General features: G+C 39.1%; 1 protein-coding gene across 3 annotated transcripts in view; it reads left to right on the top strand.

The window, feature by feature from the left end:
* Positions 1–20,763, top strand: part of Zbtb20 (zinc finger and BTB domain containing 20) — a 560,418-nt gene that overhangs the window by 286,759 nt on the left and 252,896 nt on the right. Inside the window, exon 1 of one of the 3 annotated variants that reach the window (XM_059276801.1) lies at positions 5,543–5,655. The exons of the other annotated variants lie outside the window; for them this stretch is intronic. The gene's annotated coding sequence lies outside the window, so the exon portion shown is untranslated. Of the gene's footprint in view, positions 1–5,542; positions 5,656–20,763 lie in introns of those variants that run through there. 3 annotated transcript variants of the gene reach the window in all.

Below are 20,763 nucleotides of genomic sequence, written 5' to 3'. Positions count from 1 at the left end.
GTAAGGAAACTGTTAACTGGAAGTTGGGCAAAGCTCTAAACTCTCAATCCCCAACCCCCAGTGATGTACTTCCTCCAGCAAGTCTGAACCTCCTCAAGGTTCTGAAGCCTTGCCAAACAGCCACCAGCAGGGGACCGAATGTTCAAATCCATGAGCCTGTGGGAGACATTTCTCATTTCAACCATACTAGTACATTACCTTTCAAGTCTAAGTTTATCCTTCCTTACCTTCTCTACACCAATGCAATACACGACTCTTTTAAGTACTTTCCTGTATCATTTCTCAGGCTTATGGCTACGATCAAGTTAAGTATTTTCCTTTGCCCACTGCTCTGAAGGTACTTTGTCAGCTCAGAGTCCAGTAGATGATATACTGCAGAAGAAAGAGGATTGCCCTCCTGGTTCCATCTACCTCCTGCATTGTGCATGACTTACCAGAACTCGCCTTCTTTCCTTTGCATAGATCTCTAACATTCTTCTGTGTGGCACACACTGATACCCCGTGCTCTAGCTGAGTACAGATAGCAACCCCACTACCTGTTCTCCACCACTGCTATCATGCATCACTCAGCCACACAGCCATCCAAGAGTACAGGTACCCAACAATTCCTGTTGAGAAAGCTCCCCGGCACTTCTCTGACATTCAGTGGGCAATGTCTATGCCTTGTTGAACAAGGTTTAGATCTAAAATCAAAAAGGAATTTGTGTGTGTTTGTATGTGTGTGTGTGTGTGTGCGCAACAAGGTCTGGATCCTTGTCTAAAGATAAAAACAGCTTTTCCTTGAGCATGCAATCTCAATTGTACAAGTAGCAGCTATTCCTTATATTTGTTGTTCTTTTTTTTTTAGAGTTATTGTTATTTCTTACAATGTTCTCTCCCATTATTTCAGCCACTTTTTATGTTAATAGTTCTTTACTGTAGTGTGGCTTTTCTCTTCTGATAGACCCTGCTTCATACACACTGAAATAACATTAAAATAATCTGTAATGCTAGGGGTTGGAGGAAGTCAATATGTCTGTACAAGTCCAATTAAGATCAGGGCTCGATATTGAATGAAGAAAATGTTTTGGGAATTTTGTGTTACATAGAAAGGCAACAAAAAAGTGATGCTGCATACTATCTGTACATAAGACTTTACTGAGCTACACTTTAAAGGACTTTACTTCAGTTCACTGGGAATTTATTATTGAAAGCTATAGATAAAGCAAGCGACAAAAAAATCCAGATTCAGATATAATTTGTTGACCTTAGAAAAGGTGTCAAAACCCAGTAATTACATGATGTGAATTTGTAAATTATTAATAGTGATACCCATCATTTATTGAGAATTCAGTAATCTTCAACACTTTAATTTATTGGCTCCTCATAGTAATACAGCTACTTATTCGAACTCTCTTACAAATGGAAAGAAGCACTGGCTCCCAGGTGATACATCTAACAAATTTCAGACAAAAGAAAATTGAACCTAGATCTTCCTGTGAGCCTCAGCTCTTAACAACCACTCTGCTTTCAAAAATTAAGCCAATCACAGGTTACCTTGGAAAACAAATAGGGCATCTGCTGTCAATCAGAGCTTGAGGGTGGAGATGCCTTAAGAATCAGTAACATGTTTAGCACATCTTGAGATATTTCCTACACAGATAACCCATTACTTTTACTTAACCAAACATAGACCAACTAAGTGAGCACTGGTGATGAAATTCCCAGAACCTAAGTGTTAACAGAGTATCTGAAACTCAGCAGCCTTTATTCAGGGCTGAGTTGAAGGCAGATGAAATATTAACAGCAGTTCTAGCAGCAGAAAATGAAATATGAGATCCTGTATCAGAAATTATTAGTAACCTGTTAAAAGAAATGCTGAAAAATGGCAGTTACCAAATTAAAGCTGGGAAACAGAGCCCAAATGGGAAATTTCAAAAAGTTTGGAGGAAAATAAATGACAGATTGTCCTCTTGGCTCTTATTACTATGCCATCCTAAATCCTACTTGGCAATGGATGGTGGAGGTGAAATAAGAACTGCATCACTGCCAGCACTGGTCCTCAGATTTGTAGTCCTAAGTGTCTGCGATGGTGTCTGGGACTGATTGGAAAAGTAGTTGGGAGTTGATAGCATTTGAGCTTTATCTAAATTGAAGAGCCTGGAGACTCTTATTATGAAAGGCTTCCTCTCATTTGTGAATTGGCCCCTTTGCTCCACTTTTGGATGACTGGCTTCCTCCATGCAGAGCTCCACTAAATGTTCTACATGGGAAAGCTATTCTCCTTAAATGCCTTCAAATTTAAAGCATCTATCGGAATATGTTCATGTTTATGACTCAAAAATATCTAACATCAAAAAGAAAGAGGAGATACAAATAGAAAATATTCAGCGGTAAATAAAGGAGATATTTTTCCTTCAGTAACTGAGAGTAGAAAAATTATTCTATACAGAGTTGTTGAGCATTTGATGCCAGAGGGGAGAAAAAGGGAAATGAGCTATAGAACCATAGAGTCTCAGTGTTGGCAGAGGCAGCAGAGTTCATGCAGTCCTACCCTATCATTTTTCAATGAAGAGACTGAGACATAGGGAGTTAAGGGACTTGACTTGCCCAAGACACAGAGTTGTTTACTGACAATCATGCCAAAAACATTTCCCAACTCCCCATACAGAACTCTGTATTTCAGCATGCTGCTACCATTCTCTACTGAAAATTAACACTAATGCAGCCTGAAACATAAGAGGAATTCAGCATCTGTGGAAACCAAGAAGCAGGATGATTTCAAAGGTGGAAATTGGAATGGGAAAAGAAAAGAAAAAGAGGATGATGGTCTGTTGTGACTCCTCAGACAAGCTTTTGTAAGCCATTTGGTATCGTTTTGCTCTTTCATGCCTTTCCAGAATGGAAAGAAACAAACTTGTTTGTAATAACTAAAGTTTGCATGTACTCAGATCTGATTTGCTTGGGGGATTCTGCATACATGCTATCTCTAGATGTAGATGGATTCGTAGGGAGCATGATTACTGATCCCTGTTATTTTCTTAAGCTGGCTGGCTTTCTCTAACTGTGAAATGCTACCCTGAATCCTTGCTTTAGTTTTTTGGGGAAGGATGGTTCCTATCCATGGGACACTTCTGAAAATGAGAAATAACCATAAGATGTAAAAAATTATCTTCTCTTAATCTTTTTATTTCTTATAACCTAATGCAGGATTGAACCATTGTAGAACTTGTACTCGGCTTTGTGACTTAGATGAAATAATTTTCTGTTTTGTAAACAGAGTAATTTATAGTAAACTAGTACAGAAGAAACAATGAAAATGTCTCTGTAAGCTCCCCTGTGAAACAATAGTACAAGCCTTTTAGAGCAGTGTGATCTTTTTCAGAATGGAGCACCCAGAGAGGAGAGAACCGGCAGCATGATGAGAACTACAGAGGGAATGCTTTGCATGAAAAAACGATTATGTCCAAGAGGGCTCAGGAGAGGCTAGGAGTGGAGTTGGAAGGGAGGGGCCACTGAAACAAGAGAAGATATGCTTGACCAGATCTAGTAAAATATTCCCTGCCACAAGCACTGTTCCATGAAGAGATTGAGCCAAGAGGCCTGAATAAACTAACCTGAAGTTCACTGTTGCCATTATTGTGGGAGGAATCATGGAGAGCACATCCGGACTTGTGTTACACAGTAATCACTGCTGGGTGTCAGCATTCATCAGCCAGATGGTCAGACCCACAATTAATCAATTAGGTTGGGACGATCAACTGGACTAAGTTTTCCCCTTTGGTAAAAAACACTCATCATGTGGTCAAGGCCAATAGCACTTTTATACTGTTGCTTTTGGAGTAGCTTCTAAAAATTCCTCTTCTTTTTTTACGCTTCTAGTTACTGGACACTGTCAGGTTTTGACAACATAGATTCCCCAAATCAAGGTTTTCACATAATAGATCATCAGCATTCTGTGTTCACATGTAATATTTAACATCCCAAACAAAAACAAGCTCTTCAAAGCAGCATGCTAAGCAGTACACTCAACTAATTTGACTATAGTTTCTCTGCTGGTTCCACTCAATCCCGCGGGACAACAATACCAGAGTTTCTTGTAGTGGGCACTCATAGGGGTGATATAATGATCTAAGAATAGTAGTAATAATAATAGTCTATGATGTGTTCACCATCAGACAGACACAGCTCTGATGAAAATGGATAAACACCAACTCAGCCTTTGTAATACTTCAGTTAGGATGATACTGTCACTCCCCTTTCAAGAGAAAGAAACAGACTAGGAAATTCCTTGAATATGTGATGGTATGCTTGAAGTGATATGCTACGGTGGGATAAAAGGTACAGAAACTGTCCTACATATTTTCTTAGCATACACACACACACACACACACACACACACACACACACACACACACACTTACTTGTACATCTGAGGGCTAAAAGCTTGGAATGTGTTCTAATTCTTCATGGCTCCCCTTCAAACTTCCATCAAGTTGTCCTCTAGTGTTTCTCCACTCCATTGACTTATTCTGTTTCCCATGCCATACAGTTCCAAACCACCAAATTTGAGATAGCCTTCCCCCTCTGATGCTTACAAGTTCTCAGTGTCCAGCTCAGTAGGCTTACCTAGATATGGTATCTTAGTATCTGTCTGGTTTACGTAGTTTTTTATCAGTTGACTTGCAGGGAAGTTTGCCTCTCTATCACAGATTTATTTTTTTTAACTTGAATTTTCCCCCTCCTTTCATTTTGGCTTACCTCTAGCTATTTTATAATGTACAGTACAGGAGTGATGTTTCAGAATCCTGGGGGTAGGAAAGGCCACTTCCTCACAGAACCCTATATACTGTACCTGTTGTGTAGAAATACAGACACAATGCAGTAGCCCCTGTGTATGTACCATTGAACTTGCTCTGTCTCTTTTCTCTCGGCTCTTTTCTATTGTCAGACTTGATGTAGAGAGTGATTCACTTTAATGCTATCTGTGAAGCTTATATAAGGACACAGTCAGCCCAAATGTCCACCCTTAATGTATCAGTTACTCTTACTTATGATTTCATTACATTATGGAATATACTACTTCTCTACACAACTGCTGTGCTTTCTGTTTTGTCTTATTTTGTTTTGCTACTTAGCAATTGGAAAAGCAATTGGGAAACCATATCAGAATGCTGAGACAGTATAATATATAACCACCTGTTTTGACTTGAATTTACAGCACATGGAATAAATAGGTGCTCATGTAGTAGTAACCAGCATGCTTTAGCCTGCAGAGTCTGTTTTGGTCTTATGATGCTGCTATTCTTTCTGCAGTTCTGTATTCTTTACCCCAGAGCTGATGAGGCTCTTTCATTGTGACCTGCAGTATCCTGCATATTGCACAGTTGAGTCCTGCCATCTAGGCTGCCTTTCTGCTTCATTTTGCTCCTGACCTGCCTCCCCCACCCCCCCACCCCGCCCCACACACACACCCCAATGCTATTCCAGGCCTGGCCTCTCATGACCAGAGACTGCTGACTCATCCTGGCCTGTGCCAAGCTGTGCAGTCGCTTAGTGATGTGGACAGGAGTCGAAGGACTAGAATGAGCTCACAGAACTCATTTCACTTGTTGCTTACCGTACAGTCCAGCATGAGCTGGAAATGTAGGAACCTCAGCCTCCCGAGCAGAAAGAGTAAGTAGATTAAACACAACTGCATCTTCAAGTCCTCAACAAGCAGGGGACGGTAGTGGGTGGGGGCTTGCTTATCATGGCTCCTGGCTGTGGCTAGGGTATTCCGGGTCATCAGGAGTTTCCCTTTGCCCTCTTTTCTCCTCTCCTCCACAGTTGCACCCTTCCCCCCTTCCCTGAACTTCCCTTCTGAAAATGTCCGGATGGTAGAGCAATGATCCGGGCAGAAATGAAATTTTGTTAATAGGCAGCCTCCGCACGAACCCCTGGAACACAGACTGCTGAAACTACTTAGTGTAGCCTGTCTACTGGGAACTCACATGAACTTCCCAACAGAATTCAGGGACACGAGAGAAGCTTCCCCACCTTTCCTCCTTGATTCTCTTTTTCTTTCTGTTTTAAGAGAGGTAGTTTCAGGAGACATGGCTGCATTCTGGTGTGGTGCAAAGTTTTCCGTCCGGAGACAATAATGTACATTCCTCTGGCAGGACGGGATAGGTTTTTTTTTTTTTTTTTTTTTTTTTTTTGGTGTGTGTGTGTTTCTCTTGCTGTTGTTTATTTATAAGACATTTCCTCTCAGTTAGTGGAAGTTAGATCGTAAGAGGCTCCAGTGATTTTCCTTCCACCACCCCCCCTCCCTAATTTCTGTGCTTCAGCACTCTGGAACACTGTGAACTCAACAAACTAATCAGGGCAGGGAGCTTAACAGCCAGGCCTGGACACTCTCAAGAGACTGTGTGCAGCTTCTCAGCCGTCACTCCCTGGATCAGGAACCACAGTCCTGGTGAGTGGTGAGGTTCCAGAATTTGATGGAGCAAGGATTCTATTCTTGGTGCCTCTGAGGCAGGCAGGAAATAAAGGGTATTTTAAAATTAAAAAAAAAAATGTAAAAAAGCCTGCCAAATGATCAAACAGAGTGATGGAGATTCTTAGTTTGTACAGCCGAGCGTGCTCTGGACAATGGCAGAGCCTTGAGCCTCGAGGCTCAGGAGCAGCCTGCAGGTATAAGTTTTGGGCTGCCACATAGGGCTGTCAGCCTCGCCATGCCTAGCAAACATGCTTGTGGGAGGGAGAAGGTAGGTGAGTGGCTGGGGCAGGGAGGAAGAGCTCAGGGTGGTAGGAGGGGGAAGTGAAAGTGGGAATAATTGTTACTCTGAAGTTTCCCTCTGCTAACTTTTGGTGCATTTCTGTTCTGAGCAGCTGTGTCGTGTGCACAGTTCTTAGATGCCCAGCTAAGCCAGAGAGAAAACCTGTAGTAATTGTATGCTACAAAATGTTGCTCGTGTTCTGCTCTTCTTTTAGAGATCACCTCCTAACGTCCTGGTTGCTTTTAACTGTTAGGAACCTCTCCTCCTCTGACCTTAGGAAAACACCATGTGTCACACCCTAGTCTTCTGTATTCATGGTACATGCAGAAGAATGCAGTGAGAATCCGTATGCGGTTCCAGGGAAATTTATCATCTTGACAAAGGAAACTGATGATTGTCTTCACAATATTAAACCCAAATATAGTATTGTCCTCAATACAAGCGACCAACTGAATAGGCTCTGGGAAGTTGTCAATGGAATGGAATGGGGTGGGGGTGGAGTTGCAGCCTGTCTGATATGTCATAGCCAGTAGGGACCTTCCACAGCCAGTGATGCATGCTCTCCCTGGAAGGGAAATGTCAGGTGGAATGAGGTTTTGTCTTCTGCTGTGGGGTCCCTACTTTAGCTGCTGTTCTAGAAATATTCAATCTTACTATGCTTTCTCATCTTTCTGAATTCAAGTCTCTGGCATGTTCCAAAAGATTAAATGGAAAAAAAGAGAAAACAAAAAACAAAAAAATATGGTGGCCATAAAATTATTTGGCTGTGTGGCATCATCTGAAGTGAATTGCTCTTTGGAGAGGGGAAGTAGTCTTTGATGTTGACAATATGGTTCTCATAGGCTAAAACTTACCAGACCCACAACCCAGCCTAAGGGGCACTCACTCGATGTCCTTAAATATTTGGAAAGAGATGCTACTTTATTGTTTTGGCTGTCTTTGCTATTAACACATTGCTAGTAGATTCCTTTTAGGGCCCAAATGCTTTAAAAATGTTGACTTTACAGATGTGTGTCTGCTATGTATGTGTGTGTACCTTTGTCAAGCTGGTACAATGATTCAGTATATATACTTACCTTTGGAATTTTGTTTGCTATTTTGGGTGATTTTGATTCTTTTTTTTTGTTGTTGTTGTTGTTTTTTGAGACAGGGTTTCTCTGTGTAGCTTTGCGCCTTTCCTGGGACTCACTTGGTAGCCCAGGCTGGCCTCGAACTCACAGAGATCCGCCTGTCTCTGCCTCAGGAGTGCTGGGATTAAAGGCGTGCCCCGCCGCCGCCGCCGCCGCCCCCCGGCTTTTTTTTTTTTTTTTCTGGAGCTGAGGACCGAACCCAGGGCCTTGAGCTTGCTAGGCAAGCGCTCTACCACTGAGCTAAATCCCCAACCCCCTTGATTTTGATTCTTAACCACAGAATTCATCCATGTTCCTATGTCCCAAGTGCCCTGTAGACTCTGTGTACTGCTGTAGCATTCGTACTAGGGTTTGTCAGTGACCTCTAGAACAAAACCGACTTCCTAACACAACTCCTACAGTTTCCAAGGCTCATAAGGAATGCAAAAGGAAGCTGCTTCAATTAAGGCTAGAATAGGAAGGCCTGATGTAGTATAGACTACATTTCTATTAGTCCATGTAATTATTGCACTACTCATGTGGACAATGTATTGTGGGACATTTTTTATTTTATTTTGTCATTTTCTAAAAAAACTGAACAAGAAAATGGTGTTAAAAACTTTTAAATGTGACGCAGGTGGATCTCTGAGTTCGAGGCCAGCTTAGTCTACAAAGTGAGTTCCAGGACAGCCAGGACTGTTATACAGAGAACCCTATCTTGGAAAACCAATAAATAAATAAGTATATGAACATGGCTTAAGAAATGTATGGAGCTTTTAGTCCATGGCCACCTAGAGTGACCTAGTAGTCTGTGACTCTCTCTGCTATTACTCCCAACTTCACGGACGAGAGAGAAACTCAGTCTATATGGGCTACATTGAAGACAGCTGGGTCTATTAACACTTAGAAACAGTTTATTCTCAAAAACTATGACTACTTAAAAATGTGTAAGCAACTTTAGGGAGAGAGTATAAACACATTTACCTAACATTATGTCCCAAGAATTTATATTTTATAAATCTAATCTGCCCAAGAGATTTTTCTCACAGTTGCTAAGAGCTAGAGTTCTATATGGTCATAAAAAATTGTCTTAGTGAGTTGATGTATATAGGAAGGTAGAATTTGGTTAGTACATATTTTGTTGGAGGGAAAATGATGTCTTTGTATAAGCTGACATAGACTAGTTGTATTCATATAACCTTGCTTTTCCATTCCTATATAATAAGCCTGTATAGCATACTACATAACTAATTCAGTTTTTCCTTGTTCATCTATAAGTTTTAATTTCATTAAATTAATGAAGATTCATGGTTTAAAATACATTTTTCTTGCAAATTTTAGATGGGATCATTTCCTATATGTTATATTCATTTAATTAGGCAGTAACAATTATACACAAATGAAATTGCTAAATAACCAGATTGTGATTGCCCCATTAAGAAATTATTCTGTCTTTTCTCATCCTTTTGGCGAAGCTAATATCCAAATGAAGAAGTTGTTCTGTTTGTGCAGAAATGGTTTCGGGTGTTTTCTGTGATTCCCTAGGAAAGACACATGTTCTATATGTTAAAAGAAGTTTTTTAGAACATATATGTGATTGAGTATGTATGTTAAATTATAAACGTATGTATATGTGCAAAACCATGTTCTTCTATTTTTAAAATATGATTTTACCTAATCTTCTTGACTTTAAATTCCACAAAATATTTTTAAACTGACTATAAACAGAGTTAAGTTGACATTTTATCACATTGATAATACAGACAATTTATACAGCTATTTATGAACACTATCTGCAAATGGGATGATCTGATAACTGGTAAGTTTAGTAATTATCCTTGATTAAATATGCATGACAGATTGTAAACCTAAATTCTATTCTGCAGAACTTCAAAATATTAATTGTTGTGTTTAAGAAGTAGCTTAAAATTAAATAGAAAGAAATTAAATAGCTAATAATTAAAATTGAGACTATATTTAATGAATTCAGTTTTGTAAGAATTAATACATATACAAATGACCTAGTTTATTCTCTCTTTTTCCTCAGCTATTTAATTGTGTATTAAATACCTTAATGTTGCACTTACATATTAGCATCAGAATATAATTTCCCAGCATATCCAGTCAATCAGGTCACACTTTGTCTGTGACACTTTCCACCGTAAGCCAAGCTAATGATGATCTAAAACTTTTTCAAGCATTTTCAAAGGCAGCAGCCATCACTTATCTTATGCTGCCTTGAATTAGAAATCTCTGTATGGAAAGAGGGTATTATATTTTATGTTTGTGTGCTTCTTCCCCCTTCTGAACAATGCCTTGATCTAAGTAGAGGAGCTGGAGGATCAGTGGATAGGTGGTGAATGAATGAATATCTGTTATCATTGGCAGTGAGTATCTCTTGCTTGCCTTAATGGCAGAGCATGTCCTGTAAACAAGTAAGTAGATTTTTCTGTGTCTGCACCTTCTTATTAGATCTTCCAAGAGCTGAAACTGTCCCAGCCATCTGCTGAGGTACTGTCTCTAATCCCACAAAGGATGGGTCATTTATGATGGGATATGGAGATCAATTTGCAGTAGTACCCTTCATTTTCTAGGACATGTGTAGGTAGCCAAATACCTAACTTGGTTAGCTCATGTAGTTTGAATGTACCATACTACCTGTAGTGCTCCATGTTAGCTAGAGCATCTCCAGGTTTTGAATGTTTGTTAATTAGTGGTTCTCTTTTTCCTCAAAGTCCACATCTGAGGAGCCATGCTGTGGGAAATGCAGAGGCACATGAATACTGGATGTGAATGCTGTGAACTAGACAGGAGAGTAGGGGGCAGACAGACAGGCAGCACAATAAAAAGCAAGGGCAAGAGGACAGGCAGCCAAATCATTTGCAACTGTCTTAACAAGCACTAATTAAATGCCCTGTTTGAGGTAAATAATAGCTGAAAATAGCCAAGTTCAATTGTTTCTGATCGATGAGGAGAGAAATTGGTAGATTCACTTGGTGAAGCTTCAGTTGTTAAGCCACAGCCCACTGAGACATCTTTAGAGAAGGGGCATCAATTGAGTCAGCCTCTGGTGTGCCATTTGCTGTGTTCTCATTCCAGTACCCTGGATGATGCCCTGACCTAATAAGCCCAACAGTAAGTGCATATACTATGAGTAAACATCATAAACAATAACTAAAAGAAAAATGTATAAAGTGGATTTTAATCTTAATCTGTTAGCAGTCAATCAGCATGACAATCCCCAAGCTGTATTTGACACTGCTTTCGGAAAATGATTTACCAGAACTTTTAATTTATCCATGTGTGGTATATAATGGGATGTTCATTTTTATATATATTTTTTAATTTTTCTCAGCACTCTCTAGTAAACTGAATTCCTAGATGTAAGCAGCCAGGGGGAGAAAGAAAAGTTATTCCCATAATGGATAATTAACCCTTGAACAATGGAAAGTTAACTTTGCAGACACGCCGAAAACTGAAATGTTTTGTGGGTGCATTTGTTCTTCTTTGGGAGTTAACACGGAGAGGACATTTCCAGTAGCACAAACTTGGCACCAAATAACCTGTTCATCCTCAAGCTACAAATATCACATTCACCTTCCAGTTCCTTCTGGCAGGATTTGTAGTATGATGGCCTCTCGGGTAGTGTATACAAATCACTCTGAGGGACAAAATTGTATGAGTGCCTAATCCACTTTTGAAAATGAAAGAAAAGGATCTATTTTATGAAAAGCAGCAAATACGGAAGGATATAAATTGTAATAAAAGATATTAGCACCTTCACCTCCTGCTAATTGCCTCCCTAGTCAAGAGGAACAAAATACTGTAATAAATGTTACAGCTACATCATGATCAGAGTACAAAAAATTGTCTCTACATTTCAATAGCAAATTAAAAAAAAGAACAAACCAGGTAGACTTAATTTAGGCTTCTAAATTAAGGGACTCATCTGCTTCATTTTTCTAAGAAAGATAATGGTACCCATTTGAGTGACTTGCCAATGTTTTTTGAGGATCAGAATACAAAGTCTGTTTCTCCATTATAATCACTAAACATACTTTTAACATTCATTTTTCTTCATTCACAAAATATTTTTGAATCTGTACTCCATCAGTTTTTATTATAGAAGCTGAAGATTGGTTGATAAACAAATGCTCATTGAGGAGTTCAAACTGTATAGCTGACACTCTTCTGGGGCTGGGAATTCTAGAATACATAAACAAAGAGAAGTCTCTATTCTCATATTATAGACTGTCTAAGAGAGACAGATGAGGAAATTCATATGGAAAATGCATGGCTTGTTAGTGTTAAGTGCTGTGGAGAGCAGTTGCTCAGGAAAGAGAAAGATGGGGCTTAGGTTGTCGTTTTTAAATTGCATGGGGACCACATTTGAGACAAGACTTCATTGGAAGCAAATTTTGTCAACATCTGTGCAAGTACATCTTCAGTGGAACTATAGTGAAAGGACTTGGACAAGAATAGTGTAGTTGAGCCTAGAAGTTTAAAGAGAATTGTAGTCACTAGAGAACATGAAGAGTGGAAGAGGCTATGGAAAGGTTGGTCAACAACTGCTGTTACAGTTTGGAGCAAGAAGCTCAGATGTACAATGTACTATTAGAACAGTAAGTGGCTGTAGACAGCAGTAAGTTACTATACATTTCTGAAAGCAAGAAAGGAACTTTAAGTTTTCTCACCATAAAGAAATGATAATTATTTAAAAGATGAAAATGTTTAGCTTGATTTAATCATTATATGTACGTATGTATGTAGGTATATAATACATATATACACATATATAGTTACTGAGACATCACATACCCCATTAGTATATACAGTTTTATGTTTTTATGCAGATTCTGAAAATAAATTTTAAAATGAAATCATTCTTTTTTTATAAATAAAATTATATACAGTGTACAAAAATGAATATACCAGGTGAGCCTTAGTGATATCGAAGAGTCTATAGCAAGATCGGATGGAAACTAGGAAAGTGGTAAGGATAGAATAATGAAGACAGTATGAATCTGATCACTTAGCCCAGGAACATGCTGATATGAAGAAGATAGCTCTGTTATCCATTACAAAGATTAAGTAGGGTGTGGCCTTAAGTTCCTCATTACAGGAGGGACAGATAGAGAATGAGCTTGAGATAATATCATATACTGATAGCCTTACTGAAGGATGTTCAAAGAAACTTAAAGGCCCCAAGTATTGTGCAGCTCAAAGAACCCAGGAGTAAAACATCAAGGAAACCATCACAGAGAAGGTAGCAATTACATCATGGCTGTGCAGGATTTTCCCAGAGGCCGAAGATGAGGAAAGAATTTGGTGATAGGAGCAGCTGGGGCAAAGGCTCTTAAGTGGGGGATGGATGACAGAGATGAGGAAGAGTGTCAGTGATACTTACTTGTGTAGTGAGGAGAATGGTGCTGTGTGTGTAAGCAGGAAACAATCATGGTGGCCTTGATTGCCATTCAAAGATGCTTTAAATTCTTGCAGCGTTTGGGGAGCCATTAAAGCTTTCAAGTTGAGGTTAATAATCACTGTGTTACAGAAGATCACCCTGGCAGCAGAAAGTAAAGGATAGATTGTAGGAGTGGGACAGAAGAGGCAGGAAAATGAGTTAGGGGGCACCTTAAATTGTTCAGACAGGAAACAATGAAATGCTGAACTAGGACAATAACTGTGGGAATAGGCAGAGAGGAGGAGACATGTTCCAGAGATAACTGACAGAATGGACACAATTTAATAACCTCTGGGCCTGGCATGAAAAGAAGGAGGAATTCTGGATTGCTCCCAGGTTCCTGCCTTAACAACTAAACAAAAAAAAAGCTATGAGAAATAAGTCATGTAGGATGGGGAAGATGATAAACTTGCTTTTGAATGTGTTTAATTGTTGGGGGAGCACCAGACTGATGTCCAGTAGGCAGTTGGGTTTACTCAGGAATACGGAGCTGGATCAGCGACAGAGATACATGCATAGCTGCCTTCTGAATCATCACTATCATGGTTGAAGCTCAAATTATTGAAGGGGATATTTCTCGAGGAAAGTATGATGAAGGAAAACAAACTGGATTAGACTGTTGAACTACACCAGGTTTATGGAACAGAAAGAAGGAAGGGGAGCCATCAGAGATTATCACACACTATTATCTATGTGCCTGTCACTGTGCTAGCTGTACTGGGGAGTTGAGCAAGATGAACAGCTCCAGAGCCTACCCCAGAAGCACACAGAGTTTGCATAAACGTAAGAGGTTAATGTTGTTATCACCACCAATCACAGGACAATAAATATCCAAGTGTAACATAACGTCATACAGAATATTTAATTAGACTATTATAAAGGCAAAAGTTTGCTGCCTGCAGTTTTGCTAGAGTTCATTTCTGATTTCTCTAATGCTTGTATGTGTATGTTCCAGTGTTAGCATGGGTTCAAGCTATTGGCAAAACAAGCCAGGTGTAAATTATGGTAGAATTGAAATCGATAGTGCTTTGAAGCACTGGAGTGCCCAGTTCACATCAGGGCGTGCGTCTGTGTTCACTGAAACATGGCTATCAAGTGCACCCCGAGTCATTAGATGTGTTATCCAGTGAATAACAGCATAATGATATTTTAGCAGAGCTGCCTTATGATAAATTCTGCTTTAGTGAAACCCCATATACAGAGCAATTTCTTCTGGCCGTGTATATTGCATGGCAAAGAAAGGATATCCTGCTGCGTATCAGAAGGCTGTAATTTCATTTAGGGGTTCTATTGACATCGTAAACTGCAAGAGCAGAGCTCAAGTGGCTATTTAAGTCATAGGAACTTCAAGCTAAAATTACTGCCTAGTCCTAATCGCCACCTCCAGGGGACTCTTGCCTATACATATAGGCTTTATGTTTCTATCTTTGTGTCTATAAATACTCAATCACTCCAGGGGATGAAGTGATAAGCTGTCCTAAAATATGACAGGTATCTGTCACCTTTGCAGCTGATACAGGCTTAAGGGCTGAAACAGTTTTATTATTCATTGAAGGTCAAATGATAAAAGGGACACCCTTCTCACAAACCACACACACACACACACACACACACACACACGCACGCACGCACGCACGCACGCACGCACGCATGCACGAGCTCATTGTATGAGCATCTGGGTTTTTCTGTTTTAAGACATATCTACCCAGTTCAACGTTAGGCTCTTTCGCAAATCAAGCTAGAAATAAGGGATTTTTAGATGATCATCTCCCTCAGCCTACAAGACCTGCTCCTCCTCATAGCTCTCTTCCTGTTTAGTTGTGTAAGGCAGAAATATGGAGCAATCCAAAACGCCTTATTTTAAAGCCAGGTCTAAAAGTTACTAAAATGTGTTCATTCTGACTCTTTTTAAAATGTGTGTGTTTGTGTTGTACATTTACATATATATATATATATATATATATATGTGACTGAATGTGTGTGGGTGCCTGTGGAAGCAGGAGGTTGATATTCCTCCATCAGTCTTTACCTTATCCATTGAGGCAAGATCTCTCTGTTGAACCCAGAGTTCAGTGATATGGGACTGTTCTAGCTCACCAGCATGCTCCAGGGCTCCCCAGGCTCCGCGTTCTAAATGCTAGACTTACTGACAAGATGCTGCACCCATATATGAACTCTCATCATAACACATACTACTGCTTGAGTGGTGAGTGATTTAACTCCTGCACCATCTTTCCAGCCACTGGCTCTATTTTGATGATTAGTATCTTCATTATCACCTATTCCTGTTATACAGGATCATGGTTCAAACGTGTTAGAAAAAAATACAGTATGTTCACAAACACATGCACACATCCTTCCCACCTGGAAGTGCCTGCTTGGTTCAGCTTTGGGCTTTTGTTTTTACCTACAGGTTAATTTCTAAGAGAATATAGAAGGAATCCATCTCTGATTGAGGTGGGCTTGTGACTAATTTTAGCTTTAACAAATTTCAAATATATCATCTCATTGTGGGCCTCATTTCTATTATCTACTCTGGCTTCAAACATTTAATTGCTTTCATCCTTCATGCCTGTTTTTCCTCTAACTTATCAAATCTGTTAGGCATGATCCAGTCCATATCTCCTGATCAGTTCACATTGTATTTCTACTTCAGTAAATAAATATAGAATAAATGAATGATTGAATGGACACCCTTCCACTCTGAGTCTCTTGACATAAATCGTAAGTCTGTTTATTTTAATGTGCTAAATGCTGACCTCACTGTCTACCCAGTCTGCCACTATTCTTTGTTATTCTCAGCCTTCCAGTCGAAACGCTTCATTTTTTTTCCTTCTTGCCTAACGTGAAACATCCAATATCAATACCCAGTTAAAATCGGAGGCCTGACCTTTCTATACATCTTTACCCTAGAGCTGTGCTCTGTAAGTCTATGTGTGTTTCCATCCCACTGGGAATTTGAATCATCTTACAGGTGATTCAGAACTCATTTGTATTTTAATCTGATGCCCTTGTCTCTAACCTTGATTCTGATCTTTATATCATGTTATTCACACACTTCTTTCTGTATTTATTACATTTTCAGAAAAAATATAGCAATAGTAAGTGGGTAAAAATGGATATTAGCCACATTGTTGAAAAACAGCATTGAACCACCTGGGTGGAGTCTGTTGTATCATGTGTTTGCCACCCACACTGACCCTTACCTTGGCTTCTCTGATGAACATCAGAGACCTTCTGCTCTGAATTTCGTTGCAGGCTCCCTATACCACTGCTTTCATAAACTAGTGCCAGCAACATCCAAAGCTTTACTAATGTCAAGTTTAAATGAACAAAATCAATGTTAGCATAGCAGTGTGTCTAATAGCAAACAGCCAGAGGAAAGAGGAAAACCCATCATTGTTGACTATAAAGCCACTGGTACTTACATTCTGATATATATTTATTATATTTCCTTGATTGCCACTGTTTTTGGATTCATGAAAAAAGTGAAGAAAGATTGTAGGAGAGGTAAAATTTAAATTTAGAAAAAAGTACTATGTTGAACTTAATTAGTAATTGTCACAATAGTTAACAATGCTACTGATTATCAAAGACACAATACCTGCTCACAAGGATGGTAGAGTTTTTATAGTTTTAGTGCTAAGATTAGTAATTACTTCCTAGAAATATCTAGATGGGAATTCTTAGTCTGTTATTTTGTACCAAAGGAGCAATAAAGAATGACAGTGTTCCAAGACTGCATTATGGTGGCCTACTGTAGATGTAGAAGGCTTGCTAATAGAAGGTGGACTAGATGAATAAGAGAATGAAAAGTCATTTAGAGATAAGCAAAGATGGATCCAATGTTATGAGTTGTGAAAACATGATAATGGAGAGGATGGAAAGAAAAAAGGAAGTTGGTGTGTATAAGTGATGAATTTAGAAATAAGGTCCATGTTGTTGAACATTGGAGGCTAGATTTGCAAAGTCAGATGGAGTCTGCAATGTTTTGTTTGTGAGTGGTGATAGCAATGACTCTTCCACAGAACACAAAAAGCCTTTACTCAATAACAGACCTTTTACAGACAGCCAAAGAGAGCCAAAGCAATGTTCAAGGAGTTAACTTGACTATACTGTAAAGTGTAGACTGAGAAAGTTGAAGCTAGTTGGAGACTCTAAATGAGAAGTCATTGCAAAAATTAAATTGTAAAGCAGTTAAAGCACAAGGACATTCACAATTGGGAGATTTAAAAAAAAAAGATATTTCAGAAAACACAGCTCTTTCCGTGTCTTTTCCTTATCTGCCCTAATCCTCATCACACCAAACTATAACTTGGACAACAACATACTTCTTAAACTCTTACCCCCCCTTCCCTTTTGATATGATTTTCATGAGATTTCTTATTCCTCTTGGGGCAGAGCTAGATTAGGGGTTAGGCACCCAGACTCAGCCAGGCTTCCAACAGATAGTAGCTCTGTTCTGTAACACTGTTAAACAACTCTTGAAGTTTGACAGCTTGGAGCATAAACTCAGAAGCAAAATGCATTCCTCTCCAGTCTCATTGATGATTTTCTGGGTGACTTCACAGATCATAGATCCCTGAACCACAAAGGAGGTTCTGGGGGAGCATTTATTCTAGGTTCCTACTTATACTCAGTATAAGTTTTTTTCTACCTTTCTTGAGTTCAGCTAAGTAAGCAACAAAAAGAAACTTCAGGAGAGACTACATTGCAGTAAGGATGTCAAGACCATCTCAGACTCTTACTATTATACCTTAGACACAGTCAGAAATTCCCAGGGCATTCTGGGATGTGACTGTGAGAAGTAACATTCACTGACTTACTTTTAATGTGCTCACACATCATGACTTGCATGCATCCTTTCTTTCTACAGTTCTAACATTTTTTAAAGAAAAATGATTTGGTGGATATATAATTTCTATGTGGAACTCTCAATTGCCCCCAAAAATGGATATATGTTTTTTCTTTGTTCCTAACTTAAGGCAAGAAACCTATTTTATTTTATTTTATGGTTATTTTAATGAGTGCCGTTCACTACTTTCATACTCAGAACTCCACGTAGATGGGGCCATGCATTTTCTCTCTATCTTCTATGGACCTAGCAACATATGGCTCACATGTAGAGCACAGGACACATTTGTTGACTTTCTGATTTCATGAAATTTGAACATGGACAAACCTCTATGAATTACTATTTTAAGTGCTGATTTTCTAATGTGGAAAATGCTCCCTTCAGTGCCAATTTATGTCTCCCTAGATGGTGAGTTGAAGGTATCTACTGGGCCTGATTTTGTCCACCAGTTGAGACATAGAATTTGAATATAACTTTGCTTGTCAAATATGTCTGTCTGACAGTGCAGAATAGCATCATTTATAGGAAGACTATTTAGAAAACTATAGAAGGACTTTATGAATAGAAAACTCATGGGCCTACCATGAAATGACATATTTCTACCCACAACTGATGATAAGGTCTGCATATTAATGCTTCTTTCACACACTTATAAGTAACAATTCCCACTCCATTAGTGAGTGAATGTGTTATACCATTAGAAGTTGTTACACATTCTCTGTAGTCTAAGTGAGGGAGTTGTGGATATACATAAATATGTATTGGTTGACACATGTCTGTATTTATCAGTGGGAACAGTCATGGTATGGCTCTTTCATAGGCAGAAACTTCAGGTCAAAGCCATGCTCTTGTTGCTGCTGCTACTGCTGCTGCTGCTGCTGCTGCTGCTGCAGTTGCTAAGGCTTTATCATTTGAGTCTGAGGGTATGGAGCAGCTTGTTAGTTCTCACCTAACTTTGGAAAATAGAAGACTCATCAAATAGAAGACCCATTGACTATGAATGTTCTGGTAGCCAATGGAGGTAGACTCTTCTAATATGCATAATCCAGAGTCTGTACCTCTTTGCTATCTGCAGACATTATCTGTTGTGATATTCCACTATTCCCTGACTCTTGTGGATCTTGCCATGTAAAGGATATGTCCTGCTACATGCTACATCATTCACTGTCTCTTAGCCTCCACCACACTCAAAAGACACTTTCTATACCAGTAGAATATCACTATATTTCAAGCTTCTAGAGAAAATAATCTACTACATTAGGTACTTACTTTAGCTGCAATCATTTTCTCTACTATATTCATAACTGCCCTTCACAAGCTCTCTATACATTATTTCTTATGAGGAAAGTCATCTATTTCTTGACCTAGAGAAAAGAGAAAAAACAAAAAACTAGAGACAGTAAACTAAATTTAAGATTACTTCATTTACAAAAGACCAAGGCAACCAGAACAGACTTATGCTTTTAATCTAAGTTCTTTTACCTGGAAGACAGATTTCACACTAAGATTGGCAGTTTCTTTTCCTGTTTACTTCTGTTTTGGTTTGTATCATCATCATCATCTTCATCATCGTCATCATCATCCCTGAGATAATAAAAGGCAGGCTGGTCTTCCTGTAGATCACCTCCAGCAGCATAGAAATGAGTCATTGGATCAATCAGATGGCAGTGCAGTGAAATGGATAAAGAACCTCTCTGTACAGTTAAAGAACGTTGACTAAGGAAATACTTTTAAAATATTTAATTAGAGGTCAATATTGGGAATTACAGGTTGATGCTTCTGTGGGAATGAGCTAGATTAATCCTTGTTTGATATTTTGTTACTGATAAATTACTAAATGTGTCAGTGAATGTTTGTTTTAAAGCAGTATGAGTTTGTGGTTTACTGTGAGTCTTCACTAACTTCAGAGAAAACAGAAACAGTAAAATGAGGTCACTGGTGAGGAACGAAGGATATGTGAACTGATGCACTCAAGATTTGTCTGTGGACTTGTTTCCCTGATAGTCCTGATCCCTAAGGTTCACAAGGTCACCTCTGAAATGTATACAATCGTGAGTCTCCCTGTGGTGTTTTGAATGAGATTGTCCCCTGTAGGCACATATATTTGAATGTTTAGTCTGCATTTGGTAGAACTATTTGAGAAGGATTAGGAGGTGTGGCCTTATAGGAGGTGTGGTCTTTTTGGAGGAAGTGTGTCACTAGGGGTGGGCTTTGAGATTTCAAAAGTTCAGACTAGGTCCAGTCTTGTTCTTTCTGCCTTCTACCTTTGGATCAGGATGAAAGCTCTCAACTACTGCTCCAGCACCTGCTGGCCACCATGCTTCCCACCATGGTGTTCATGAACTAACCTTCAGGAGCCATATGCAGCCCCCAATTAAATGCTGTCTTTTATATGTTGCTTTGGTCATGGTGTCTTTTCAGAGCAATAGAAAAGTAACTAAGATATTATCTTAGCCTTAGAGAATAGGAGCTTTCATTGAAGAATCTTGGCCTTTCCATCTCAAATCTAGGAACCATCTTGCCAACCTAAAACTAATTTCTTGGTCTAGGTACAAACACTATCACATCCAGAGAGGAAAGGAAAATAATACTCTG

The sequence above is a fragment of the Peromyscus eremicus genome, chromosome 12 (genome assembly GCF_949786415.1).
Source record: "Peromyscus eremicus chromosome 12, PerEre_H2_v1, whole genome shotgun sequence".
Classification (NCBI taxonomy): domain Eukaryota; kingdom Metazoa; phylum Chordata; class Mammalia; order Rodentia; family Cricetidae; genus Peromyscus; species Peromyscus eremicus.
The sequence above is the reverse complement of the archived record's forward strand: the minus strand, read 5'-3'. Positions and strand labels throughout refer to the sequence as shown.